This window comes from Talpa occidentalis, unplaced genomic scaffold (assembly GCF_014898055.3).
Source record: "Talpa occidentalis isolate TD23 unplaced genomic scaffold, MPIMG_talOcc4v2.1 talOcc4.14, whole genome shotgun sequence".
Classification (NCBI taxonomy): domain Eukaryota; kingdom Metazoa; phylum Chordata; class Mammalia; order Eulipotyphla; family Talpidae; genus Talpa; species Talpa occidentalis.
The window spans coordinates 11,246,974-11,261,119 of NW_023601433.1; positions in this window are offsets into that span (position 1 = coordinate 11,246,974).

The window sequence follows — 14,146 nt, forward strand, 5'->3', positions numbered from 1 at the left end:
CTCCTCTGTATCTTTATTACATCCTTTGAAAGCTGACCACTGGATTTCCCTGAATTCTGCGAGCTGCTCTAGCAAACTAATTTTGAACCTAAGGAGGAGCTCTCAGGACCCTCCATTTGTAGCCATATTGGACAGAAGTGGTGTAACCTGGGGAGCTTGCCACTGGCATCTGGAATGGGTGGAACAGTCATGTGGGACAGAGCCCTTAACCTGTCTCCAGGTAGATAATGTCAGAATTGAGTTATATTGTAGGACACCCAGCTGGTGTCACGGACAATTGTTTCTGGAAGAAAAAGTCCCACATGTTCGGTCAGTCTCAGCGTGACATGTTCAGTGTGAGCAGTAATGGAGACACACAGCAGGGAAGGACTGAAGGTTTCTCACTCACTCACTGAGTTAAAACTGAGACTGAAAGGAAAGTTAGGAGGCAACTTTAAAAAAGACAGGAGAAAAACTTCTTAGTCCAAGGGAACAGCATCTGGGAAGAACTTGCAGAAGAAAAGAGGCAGGTTTGGCCTCCCTGATGGCCTAGGGCCATACCAGTGTTATCACCACTACAGCCTGAGTTTGATCCCTGGCCATGGAGCTACCCATATATGGTGCAGCAGACCTCTCCTGACTCACTCGCTGCTCCCCACCCCTGACTCAACACCTCAACAGGTGTTTCAGCAAATCCACCTTTTCTGCTTCCTACTCTGTCTTTGGTGAATCCTCTCATCCCCTGTACCTCTGGCCTATACCCCAGTTCTTCCCAACACAAAAAAGAGACCTGAGGGCTTGAAAACTGGTGGGAAAGTGGTGCTGGGTGGGTGGGGGGTAGTGAGAATTTTGCAGTGACGAACTTGCAAGCCATTGGACTGGGTTGAGTTGAGTTTTCACAAGGTGAAAGAAACTTTAGGTTACACTAGAATATAAAAGGGGTCAGAGGTGATAAAATTAAATAGACAATTTAATTTAAAATGCACTTTAAAATTATGGCCAAATCAAATTCACAGTAAAATAGCATATAGACGATACTTCAGGTATGAGCAATGCCACTGAATGAGTGTAAATAGAACATGTTATTATCATGACACTCATGATAGTTACTGGTATACCTTAATCTGTATGTTTGAGTGTCTACTACTAAAAAAAAAAAATCAGTGGGGTTATTTCTAGGAAGTAATGATGGTTCAGACTTGCACAATGACAAACCCTTTTATCAGTGTTGGTGGTGGATTGACTTTGCATTATGTCTACAAGACAGCTAACCAGGGATAGGGACTCAGGTAGCTCCCTAGTGTGGGTCAAGGGCATGAATTGGGCCACTGTGGTTTGAGGACGAGCGGTCACAAAACCTCTGCCGGGGGATGGAGCAGGACTTGAAATCTATACCCTTGCATGCACCTAAAGCTAACAGCTTTAAAGTAAAATGTACATGCTTCAAATGCACTTGATCAAGCACACACTTCTCAAGACATGTATTCCAGTGTCTAAATGTATCATTTTTATTCCTTCCGAGAGCAGATAATGTAAATCGTAGAGCCAAGTGGGGTGCAAAATGGGTTATTTCAAGTTGGATCTCACCCAGTTCAGTAGCACCTGCTAGGAAGGGAAAGAATGTTTGCCTTTCTACACATCCAATTCTAGAGTTAATATGAGCAGAAAGAAGCAGTAAAAGAAAGCTACACTATTTTTTACTTTGAGAGTCAACACATCAGTGATATTTCTGTCCCTGGGGCACCAGAAATGGCCCGGGAACTTGTGAAGTCAAAGCAGTTTTTCTCAACCTCAATTCACTCACTGAATCTGCTCTAAGCAAGAAGGGGATCTGGACAGAAGAAGGTAGAGAAATGCCTTCTGTGGACCTGCTGCTGCTTCATTCCCTGCCCGAGAGAACCTGTGAATGCACCTTTTAAAACTGCTTCACATTTAGTGCATTAAATGAGAATACAGGCATATATCAATTTTTCATCAGGACAAAGGGTTACGTCCATCTTCCAGCATCCCTTATCAGGGGAAGTGACTTTTGCTTATGAAAACTCTGGAGATCATCTAGGAGAAGGGCTTCTCAGCCTCCGTAGTATTGACATTTTGTGCTGGATAATTCTTTGTTGTCAGAGGAACTGTTCTGAGCTCTGGAGGGTGTTAGGTGGCTTGCCTGGACTCTACATGCCAGTAACACCTCCCCGAAGCTGTCTCTGATATTAGCTTTCTGTTGAAAACCACTGGTCTAGGGACATAAAGATATATGTAAAAATATACACATATATGAACATACATACATACATATGTATGTGCACACAACTTTATTATTTATATACAGCCATAGAAGAGAATACTATGTATATGTATACTGTATAATACATATCACGTCATCTATGAACACTATGCTATATATTTTCTCTATATGCTATATCATATAAATTAATATATATTATACTATTACATATAATGTGTACATATATAATACAGTATTTATATATTAGATAATATATAAATGTTATAGACAATGCATATAATTATACTATGTGTAGGATATGTTATTATATACTGTGTATTATATGCTCATGATATGTGTATATAATAACATAAGTAGTTATACATATATGTAGCCTAGTATTCTCTCATATGATTGTCCTAGAAATCAGTTACTCAGTCTCACTTTGATAGATATTTGTTTCTTTTTAAAACCATTTTGCCACTGCAAACAATTCTGCCATGAATATAGCTAAGTATCTCTACAGATGTGGGATTGCTGGATCAAGAGTTTGCACATTTAAACTTGTGATAGATATTAACCAAGTTGCCTTCCAAAGACATTAGACCAATTTTCACTCCCACTAACAATGCTCAAGAGAACCTGCTCTCTGCACCCTTGCCAACTCCGTGTGTTCATAAACCTTTTCATCTTTTTTAATCCAAGCAGTGATGAAATAGTCTTTCTATAGCCTCCGCTGTGCTGCTGTGTTCAATTCTAGCACAGGTATTCTGAAGACAAGTCACTCAAATAGGTATCCTTTTATGGACCCAAAGACCAGGCTAGATGCTTCTGGTGAAGAATTTTGATGAAGTTCTTCGGCCTTTTTTTTTTTAACAGGCTGAGTCCAAGTTCTCCAAGTCACTGGAAATCACAAATGATTCTCCAGGAGAGGACCCAGCTCCTTGAAATCCGTGCTTAATTCAACGTGCTGAAGCGTGATTTCTGGAGAGCTCTTTTGCACTCCTGTAGATATGTACACAGTAAAGACTTTGTTATCGCCCCCCATGTTGTTAACCAGCAGGTGCTGAGAGGGGCTGTCTGCTTTCATCTAGGTGCTAAATTACAGATATACATGATCAAATAAAGTCAAGACAAGAATCAAGCCTCATAAAAGTCTTGCCTACAGCATGTACCAAAAACCTCAGCCGTGCCAAGGCTATTCAGGCCAAGCGAAGCCAGCGCTTGTGCAATTACCCAGCAGAGGTGGAAATTTCTGATGGAAACAGGGACCTCATTGAAAAAGTAAGCATAAAAATGAAGCCTCCTTTTCTTTTTTTTAAAAAAAAAAAAAAAGGTCATTTTAATACTTTGCGAATGTGAACAGTGAAAACTGTGGCTTCTGACCTCCAGTAATTAACCTCCTCTGTAAAGCCCAGGATAAAATAGCTTTTCCATCCTTGGATTTTCTGGGTTGGCCAGTTTGGCTCTAACTTACACCAAGTTTTCAAGTGGTTGCATCAGACCAGAATGTTCCACACTTTGCCACTGCCCGAGTGAAGACAAAGATCCATTCTTGACTCAGGGAACATTTATGGGAAGCCTACTGTGTGTCCAGCCCTTAGCTAGATTGGTGAAAGCAGGCGAGGCGCCGTGCTGTTGGCCAGACACAAAGGAGATCCTCTGGAGACGAGACGCTGGAAAGGGGTGTGTGCAGGGAGGGCCCCAGATCTTATGAGAGGAGCACTGGGTTTATCATGCCTGGTTAGGGCTCAAGTTATGTGACCAGTATAAGGGGCCCTGGCTACTCTTAGCAAGTCATTGAAATCTGTGTTCTGGTCACTTCTTATTCACCCTTTTGGTGTAGGAGGGACCCTGCCCTAAATAATATTAGATGGCCGAGCACATGACCCCTGATGCTGGATGCAGCTGATGAGTCACATATGCTCACATATGTGACTTTGCATGCTCTGCAGGGGCCATGCAAGTGTTTCATGCAGGGGTAGAGTGAACCAGCAGGGACCAGGGACAGGAGAGGAAGATACCCCCAATTTCTGCAGGAGAACTGACTTGTTTATGTGAATAATGATGTGGCCTGGTGGGGACATAACCCTGGCAGTTTGAGGAGCAGCTGGTCTGGCTGATGGGGGCACCAGCTATGTAGGGGGCACATTGGGTGAGAACAGACAGGGACTTCATGGACAGGGACTCTGGGAGGTGGTGACAGTCAACCCGCAGGCCAGCCATGGGGTTTCAGGCCTTGCAACACAGCCTGTCTGGTTCCTCATGGACCATTTTCCATCTGTGTCTCTTTTCATCAGGAGCTCAGGGTAGTTGTGAAGGTAGGGACCACATTTCTGCCTTTTGCATCTAAACACAAGCATGAAATCAACACCTGCTGCTCAGCCCCCTTCTGATGTAGCATGCCAATTTGGAGAGAGCTATTCCCCCTATTTTTGACCTTCATATTCCTGAGGTTTTGGTGAATCTGATGCCTCCCCCCCTGGGACTCCAAGGGTGGCTTAGTAACCCCAAAGTACCGGAGCGTGCAACCATCCTAGGTACAGAGCAAGACAAGTGACTGTGGTCATGCTCAATTCTGGTATTTTGCTAATAAAAAACAGAGAAAGTTTGATGGAGATAGTGTTAGTCTGTTCAGGCTGCATAACAAATATTATAGACAGTTCTGGAAAAGCTGGAAGTCCAAGATCAATGCACAAACAGATCCAGGGTCCGGTGAGAGCCTGCTTCCTGGTTCATGGCTGACTATCTTCTCACCGTCCTCACAGGGCTGGAGGGGAGAGAGAGCTCTGGCTCCTTTATCAGGACACTAATCCATTCTTTTGGCTCCACTATCAGGACCTAAGCACCTCTCCAAGGCCCCACCTTCTAATATCATCATAGTGGGGAATAGATTTCAACACATGACTTGGGAGGGGGGAATGTAAACATTTGATCTAAGGCAGGGATGGCTGAATTGGAAAATATGAGCACAGTGTTGCTGCAAGTCCAGATGTAGACAGGAAGGTCCTGCCTGGGAGGGAAGGAGACACAAAGGTCACAGAACAGAGAGAGAGAGAAAGAGAGAGAGAGAGGAATTTTTGAGGACAGACTGAAAGTGTCTACATACATAATCACATGTCCCTGCGGGAGCAGGACCTCACTGTGTTTGTTCACTGATCCAGCCCACAGACCTCTACCGTGTGCTTGGCACTGTTCTAAGCACTTGCATCACAGAGAAGATCCATGTTCTCCTGAGGTCTGTCGTCATGTAGACATTGAACAGTAGACATGTTAACAAGAAAATGCCAGATAATGAGAGGGCTACAACAAAAGAGTCACGAGATCATGAAAGATGGTGACTGAGCAGCACCCTTACTGGGGCTTCAGGGGAGGCTTCTCTGAAGCAGTGACATTTAAACTGAGGGACCAAAGGAGCTGGCCAGATGAAGACCCAGTTAAAAGTCCCAGGCAGAGGGAAAAATAAAGTTCCCAAGATGGAGCCATGATTATTTCATTTTGTTCAAAGAATATACAGAGGCAAGTGTGGCTGGAGCAAGTGGGGGCCCAGATGGGTTGGAAGCCATTGGAGGGTTGTCCTTTACGTATGTGGGAAAACAAAGGAAAAGCCATACATTAAATCACCAGCATGTTAGTAACAGACATTCTCTGCTTGCTCCAAAGGGCAAGTGGGGCCTCCCTGGTGGTGCAAGGGGTTAAGCACCGCACTAAGAAGCAATCCACAACTGCAGCACAAGTTCGATCCCAGGCTGGCCAGGGAGCAACCCACATGGCACAGCAGACCTCTCCTGTCTCACCTGCTGCTCCCCTCAGCAGTGTATTTCAGTCAGTCTGCCTGTTCTGTTCCCCACTCTGTCTCTGGTGAATCCTGTCACCCCCCACATCTCTGGCCTGTACCCCAGCTCTTGTGTGCATAAATCTTTTTTTTTTTTTTTTTAAAAAGGGCAAATGAAGTACTTGGTCATAGTTCATATTTTTAGCTGTAAATGGCAGGAACCAGGAGTCAAGCCAATGTCAGCCAAAAGATTGAAGGGGCGTCAATTGATTGATTGAAAGATTCAGGGCTATTTTCAATTCTAGCAGTTACATTGGAAGATAAACCAATATATCTGTCATCTCCTATGTAGGAAATTGAGGTTTGGAGAAGTTGAATGTACTGCCTAAAGTGACAAGATGGGCAAAAGGGAGAGGTGTGATTTTAGCAAAGGACCATTTGCCTCCAAAATTTGTGGGTTTACCTTCTCAGTGGCTCCTGGATTCATCCCAAACTTTAACATCCTAAAATTCAATGGGAAACAAGAGCCTGCCAGGTTCTAGGTGACAATGTGGGGGCTGTTATTTATTTATTTATTTTTATTTAAATTTTTTTTTTAAAGATTTACTTATTTATGCACACAAGAACTGGGGTACAGGCCAGAGGTGTGGGGGTGAGAGTTTTCACCAGAGACAGGTGGGGAATAGAACAGGCAGACTAAGTGAAATATATTGCTGAGAGGAGCAGTGGGCCAGATGGGAGAGGTCTGCTGTGTCATGTGGGTTGCTCCCTGACTGGGGATGGAACTCATGCTGCAGTGGCTGTGGAGAGATTCATAGGTTGCATCTTAATCCCTTGCACCACCAGAGAGGCCTGTGAGGGCCATTTTTTTTATAATGACCATGTCTCTGTATCAGAACTTAAGGGACATATAGGCCGGAATAGGTCTAAATGGATATCCTAAATGGACTCATGACAAAGTCTGACGATGCCTGGATGAATTTTAAAAGAAAATATTGAGGGGCAACAAGGACAGTTCCAGTCGTTGGAAGAAATATCTGTGACAAAGATAGAGGACAGTAGAGAGAGACTGTGATCTTGTGCAAGGTGTTAGGGGAACATGTGAAATACAGTCCCTCTTTGGATGGAACACAAAAAGTGTAAAGAATAAATTCAAGTTTTGGAATTCCTATAATTGACATGTGAATGTATGATCAGTTGTGGAGAGAACCACAAAGTCTGAATAAAACTCTGTGCAGAAGAAAAAGTACAATACAACAAAATGACAACATATAATAGAAACTGAAAGACTTATTTGAAGTTCGATTGTGTAAAACATCCAGCTGTCAGAGATTCAATTTCTTATATGTTTAACGTTTATTTAATCTTGATGTAGACTTTGACATGTAAGAACATAAACTGAGCAAAGGAAAGGTCTTTTATCCCCTTCTTTGAGAACCTGAATTCATCCTTTTCATCATCAGGCATTCAAGAATAAAAGCCCTTGTGATATTCAAATAAGAAAAGGGAAAACATTTTTAATACCTGAAAAAGATGTAATAGGCATTATTAGAAGTTACTTGTGTGTGTTATCTGATTTTCAGGAATTGCCACAAAGCAGAGGAGGACTTTATTGCTTCGTGGAGTAACTAGAAACACTTTGTTATTTTCTGTTTTTCTAGCCACCTCCAAGCATTCCTATTTAGACGCCTTTTGCCAAGTTTTAACACAGCCCATTTGGAAGTTGAACTTCCAAACTGTAAGGTATTGTCAAAGTACTTTATACCACTTAACTCGATAGGAAGGGTTTATTTGGGGGGGGGGGAGGGGAGTGTTTAGTAAATTAGAGGATACTAAAGTAGTTTATCACTTGCAATTTTTTTTATCTTGAAATAATTTGACTTACCAAAAGCTGCAAAATTAGTATGGACAATTCTCCAGTTTCCTTGAATGTTATTGTCTTACCTAAGGATAGTATAATGATCAACACGAAGAAATGACCACAGATTTTACACCATAGACAACTAACCTTGTTCAAATGTCACACACTTTCTCACCAATATCTCTTTTCTTTTTTTTTTAAAGATTTATTTATTTTTATACAAGAGCTGGGGTATAGGCCAGAGTCGTGGGAGGGTGAGAGAATCCACCAGAGACAGAGAGGGGAGCAGAACAGGCAGACGGACCAAATACACTGCTGAGGGGAGCAGCGGGCGAGACAAGAAAGGTCTGCCGCACCATGTGGGTATCTCCCTGTCCCACCGGGAATCGAACCCATGCTGCAGAGGCTGTGGACAGCTTCACAGTGCTGTGCTCAACCCGCTGCACCACAGGGGAGGCCCAATATCTCTTTTCAGTAGCAGCATCCAATCCAGGATTACATCTCGTAGTGGTGTCCTCTGATCAGGGACAGTTCCTCAGTCTTCCCTTGTCTGGGAAGATCTGGGCACTTTTGATGAGTACTGGTCAGTTACTTTGTAGAATGTCTCTCTATTTGCATTTGATGTTTTCTTATGGTCCAATTCATGTTACACATTTTTAGCAGGAATATGGGAGAAGGGCTGGACTCTCCTTGTTGATCACATTACAGCATACATGATGTGTGCTGTTACCGGTGATGCTAACCTTGTTTACTTGATTAAGGTGTTTCTGCTGGGGTTCTCTACTGTACATTTAAAAATATTGTGTTACATTAATTTTCTTTTTTGTAGCTAATAAATATGTTGAGGGAGCTACTTTGAGGCTTATGTAAAGGTCCCACTTATCATCATTGTTTCACCTGCTAACCCTTGCGTCCGTGGACATTTTGCCTGCATTGTTAGTAATTGTAGTGTTTGCTTCGTAGGGGCTTTGCATTGACGTTATTTCTTCTCCATTTTTTTTAATGGGAATTCTCCTCTAAGGAGGATATGCGGCTTCTCTCTTATTTTTCTATTTATTCAATCATTTATATCAGAACAGGTACAAGAATATTTATTTTATTTTATGATTATAATCCAATCATGCATTATTTATTTTGTTGGTCAAATTGTTCTGACTTTGGCCATTGGCAGCTCTTCAGGCTGACTCTTGTGTCCCTTTGACATGCACTCGTCATTCTTTGGGCACGTCCTTGCTCTCTGGCACCAGAGATTCATCGTTTTTTTTTCTATCCCAATACTGAAATTAATCATTTCTCTAAAGAGCTCTGGTTCTCTTTGTTGGAAAATGGCATTTAGATGTGGGTATTTATCAGAGAACTTGCAATAGGAAAGGAATGAATAAATCTTTCTCTTGCACATATACACTAGTGAATTTGCAATGCATGGTACGAAGTGGATTATGCTTTTATTTTTAAGTCTAAGTTAAAATGTGGACATCTTATTTTCTATGCCACTTACTATGTAAACAAGTAAGGTTTTCAAGTAACTTGGCAAGATGTGGTTTCTCTCATATGTAACATTGGTCAAGAAGAAATAAGCCCTTGCACAGTTAAATCTGGAGACTTTACTCCTTGGGGTAGCACATTAAGTGTGCTACCTTTACTTAAAAGTTCTTACCTTCTCAATTTTTAATTATCTACAGTGGTATGAGATTGAGACATCATGCAAAAATGTATTGAGACACTGCCTGACTCACACCATATTTTATAAGCATCAACTTCCTATGAGTGTTGAGGATACAGATAGAAAATGTTATGTCAGGATCCCCATTTTTGAGCAGCTTACAAATTAAATATTTTGAGGCTTTTTTTTTTTTTTAACCCTAATCATTTATCTGTAGTAGTTTTCCTGGCCCAGGTGAACTGAATTTTGCCATTCATGACTCCACATTTTTTAGTGTCTATCCCTCTCTTCATCATTCTTCTGCTCCATAACTCAATTTCCTTTTGCTCCTCTGCTTCACAAGTCTTCTTATATTTCTTTTTTTTAAAGATTTATTTATTTATTTATACAAGAACTGGGGTGCAGGCCAGATTTGGGGGCGGGGTGAGTGGATTCACCAGAGACAGAGCGGGAAACAGAACAGGCAGACTGACTGAAATACACCGCTGAGGGGAGCAGCGGGTGAGATAGGAGAAGTCCACTCCATGCGGGACAGTCACTGGCCGGCCCGGATTGAACCGGTGGCTGCAGAGGCTGCGGACAGCTTCACAGTGCTGTGCTCAACCGCCTGCGCCACCAGGGGAGGCCCCTTCTTAAATTTCTTATCCTCTAAATTGTCCCGTCTCATCTAGTTGTATCTTTCTCTAACCCCAGCCGGCTAAGGGGAGTCCGTGCCACAGGCCATCTCAAATTCAACATCAGCAGAGTGGAACACATTTACCCACCTCTCCAGCCCCCTCAGTCTCCTCTTCCTCTGGGATTTTCCACTTAGAAGATGTTGCCAGATCCAGCCAGGAGCTGGAACCAGAAGCCTAGGGCGCAACTGAGTCCTCTATACCGCCGCTAACCCCAGATTAAATGAGCAGTAGCAGTCAAGTCTACTGTCTAACTATCTCTGAGTTTTGTTGCTGCGCTCTCTTTATCATTAGGCAACTGTCTCCATTCAGGTCCCTTTTGTTCCTAATTGCAGCTACCATTTATTTCAAACAGGTCCTCTGAAAAGCAGACCCCCAAGAAGGGTTTTGGTACAGGTATTTATTTGGAAGGTGACCTTGTGAAGTGCTGGGAGGGATTGGGGAAGGGAAACAGAGGAAGGCAGGAGAGACAAGTGTGATAATGAATGAATCACTGGGCCTAGCCACTGGGACACCAAACCCCCCATCCCCCAGAGATTTGGGGAACATCTCTTAGAATTGTATTCTAGAGGCCTGAGGAAGCTAGAGTATTTATCTACCTATCTGACCCCTCCCCTGGGGCCAGAGACACACAGGAAAGCCATTGACCTGTGTGGGGACAGTCTACAGAGACCCCTGGGGACTGAAAGGGTGGGGTCTACACCATTAATGCCTCTTGTCTTGCCTCCAGTTTTGCTTCATCCCAAGCCCCCAACTACTGCACTAAGTCATCCCCCTAACATGCCTAATAGATCAAGCTATTCCTCTGCATAAGATCTGTTAGTGGCTTCCCATTGCTCTCAGAAATTCAAGTGGCCTGATGTGCTAAGGCACCCCACCATCTCATGGTCCCCATTCCTTTAGCCTCCTCTCCTACCACTCCCAGCATGGGATCCAGGCTCCTTGCACATCCAGTGGCTGTGCTTTCTCTCTGGAGCCACACTCAAGGGGGCTCTGCACACAGCAGGCCCTCGGCCTAGAGGTTGCTCATAAATATTTAATAAACATTGATTTGATTGCCTACTACTGCCAGGCACAGTGCTAAACCTGGCAAATCAATAAGGAGTAAATCACAGTTCTTGTTTTCAAGGGGCTCTCTCTCTAAAGGGGAGGAGACAGACAAGAAGAAACATTTCAACTATAGCATTGTCTTTGAGACAATGATGCTCATGTGGAGACATGATGGATAAAAGGGGGTTTATTTACCCCTGCAGACAGGAGGAAACAGCCTGTGTGTGCAGCCTTCTCAGATTTCTGGATGGGGGTGGTGATGTTTCTGGTGGGAAGCTGTGAGGAGGAAGCTGGTCAGGGGTTCCTGTCTCCTGGGGATTCTTGGTTTTATTCTTTAGATCCGGACATAATGACCAATATTTCATCCTTCTAGGAGGCTTTCTAGAGTCACTGTGGGATTGCCTCCTCCAAGAAGCCTTCCCTAATTCTCTTCCTTCCTTACTTATCTCTAGTATCCTAGGAAATGTCCTTTCTTGGTGGCTATGAGGCTGGCTTGTATTTTAAGGTTATCTTTCCCCAGTGGCCTGCCACCCCATTCAAGGAGGGGCCTCATTTCCCTACCTGTATATTTCAGTGCCTAGTACAAAAGCTCAGTTCAGATATACATGAGCATTAAGGGGACCAGACAGACAGGAGGAGTGACAGAATCTCCTCCTTAGATGTTCCCTCCAAGCTCCCCAGGCCCCACACACACACAGGTGCTCAACACGTGAATGACCCCAAACCTGGCACTGGAAGTTTCTGGAGACAAGTCTTCAGGTACATGTTTTTGACACCTGAACAGAGGCTGTGGTGATGTCCTAGCAAAGCATAACGGCGATTATGCTTTGCTAATGCATTTTAGAACAGCTGTGCTCTAGAATTCTTAAACTTTCTTCCTTCCTCTTTCTCATCTTTCCTTCTTTCCTTTTACCACTCCCTGAAATTCTTGGAGAAGGGCTTTGATATGCAGGGGGTGCTGGGAAGAGAGATGCTCTTTTCCTTTCTGCAGCAACCAATAGCGTGCAGGGGGTGGGCAGTTTGGGCAGAAGTCAGCTTCTGCAAGGGTGGCAGATGAGGTGGGGCAATGAGAGGGTGAAAACCTTTGGAACAGTCTGTTCTCATTGTCCCTCTTCTCCTTCGAGGGTGAAGGGAAGGTGGGAATGAGGCAGCCATTGCTCACCGCCTCCCCACCTCATACCCTGACTTTTGAAGGGAGAGAATCAAGTTATTTTCCCAGATCAGAGGCCAAATCCAGCTGGCTCGGCAGCTCCTGGCAGGTTAAAAAGCATGCATTCCCACACGACTTGCTGATTTATATCGAATTTTAACGTGGTTAAAAAACCTCCCTGCCGTCCCTGCTGCTGGCTCCTCTGCACACATTGCGGGGCTCTGGGCACAACTTAGGTTTATTTTCCAATGCGTGGTGTTTATGTGTCGCTTTTGTGTTGGCTTCTCTTCAGTACATTGCCTGGTCCTTGAGGGAGGAAGCCTGACAGCCTCCAGTTTCCTCTGGAACCTCCCAGTTCCTCTGCCCTCAGCTCTGCGCATCTGCTCACCCACCCCACTCACTTCGTCCTGCTGTGGCACCGAACCTCGCACCTTCAAGTGAAAATAACCATTTGGCTTTGTGTCCACTGCGCAGGCACCTCTGGGCGCGGGTGCAGGCAGGATGCAGCAGAGAAGTTGGAGAAGAACCTCCAGAGGTGAGCAGCCTTCAGGATGCAAGCACCTACACAAGCTCACCCCCTAGACCCCCTGGCCTTGCCGAAACCCACCCCATTAAACTGAAAGGCTGTACCAAGAGCATGCCCTGGGCATCGCAGGAAAGGCGGTGGGCAGAGCGGTTAGGAGTTCAAGTCCTCTGCGCCCTCCTGAGCTCTGTGACCCGGACAAGTCCTATCAGCGCCCAACTTCCCTTTCCTCCACCGTAAAATGGGAATAGAAACTGAAGCCGCCTCGCGGGGAGGCTGCAGGAATACACGAGGCGGCCCGAGCAGAGCAGCGCCTCCAGCACGCAGGTCAGCGCTGCAGGCCCGCTGGTGACTAGCTGGGGCTCGCCCAGGAGGCGGCGTCTCCCTGGGGACCTGGGCACTGGGGCCGGCCACCCTGAAGGGGCCCGCCCGCCTCCCGGGCCCCCACCCCGCGCCTCCTTTCGGGGTGTCGGAGCCCGAGCGGCCGCGGCGCGCAGGGCCGGCTCCCCACCGTGCGGCCCGGGAGGAGGCCTGGCGGCCGGCCCGGCGCGAGCACAGGTGCGGCCCCGACCGCAACCAGCGCGGGGCGGGCGTGGCGCGCCGGGGTCCGCGGAGGCCAAGCGCGCCGCGGGGCGGGCGGGGCGCGGGGCGCGGCCCCGGCCCGGCGGGGGGTGTCTGGGCCGCCCCGGGGCCGCCGCCCGCCCCGCCCCCGGCGCCCGGGTGGGCCGGCCCCGCCGCCACGCGCCGCTCGGAGCCCGGCCCCGCGGGCTGGCCCCGGAGGCGGCGGCGGGGGCGGAGGGGCGCCCCGCCCTGGGAGGCGCCCCGGCCTCCTCAAGTGACCCGCATCCCGTCCAGGAGCCCCGCTCCGCGGCGGCCCCGGCGCCGGCCCCGTCAGCCCTTCCTGCGCCGGCGCTCCGTCGCCGCGCCCGCCCGGAAACATAGTCCGCCCGCGCGTCCTTGCGGACGGCCCCGTCGCCCCGCGGGGAGAGGCGGCCCGCGCCCGCGCCCTGCCGCGGCCGAGAGCTCTAGGACCCAGCGCGGGGCTGAGTCAGCGCGGAGCGGCGGCCTCGCGCCCGCGGAGAGAAAGGCCGCCCCGGGCCAGGGCGGGAGAGGCGCGGCCGGCGGAGGGACACGGGCGCGTCGCGCAGTGCGCACGCGCGCGGCTGGAACGAGTTCCGGTCCGGCCGGGGCCTGGCTCCTAAAAATAGCCCCGGTGTGGGGATCCGTGCGCGGCTGTCCCGGCGAGTCCC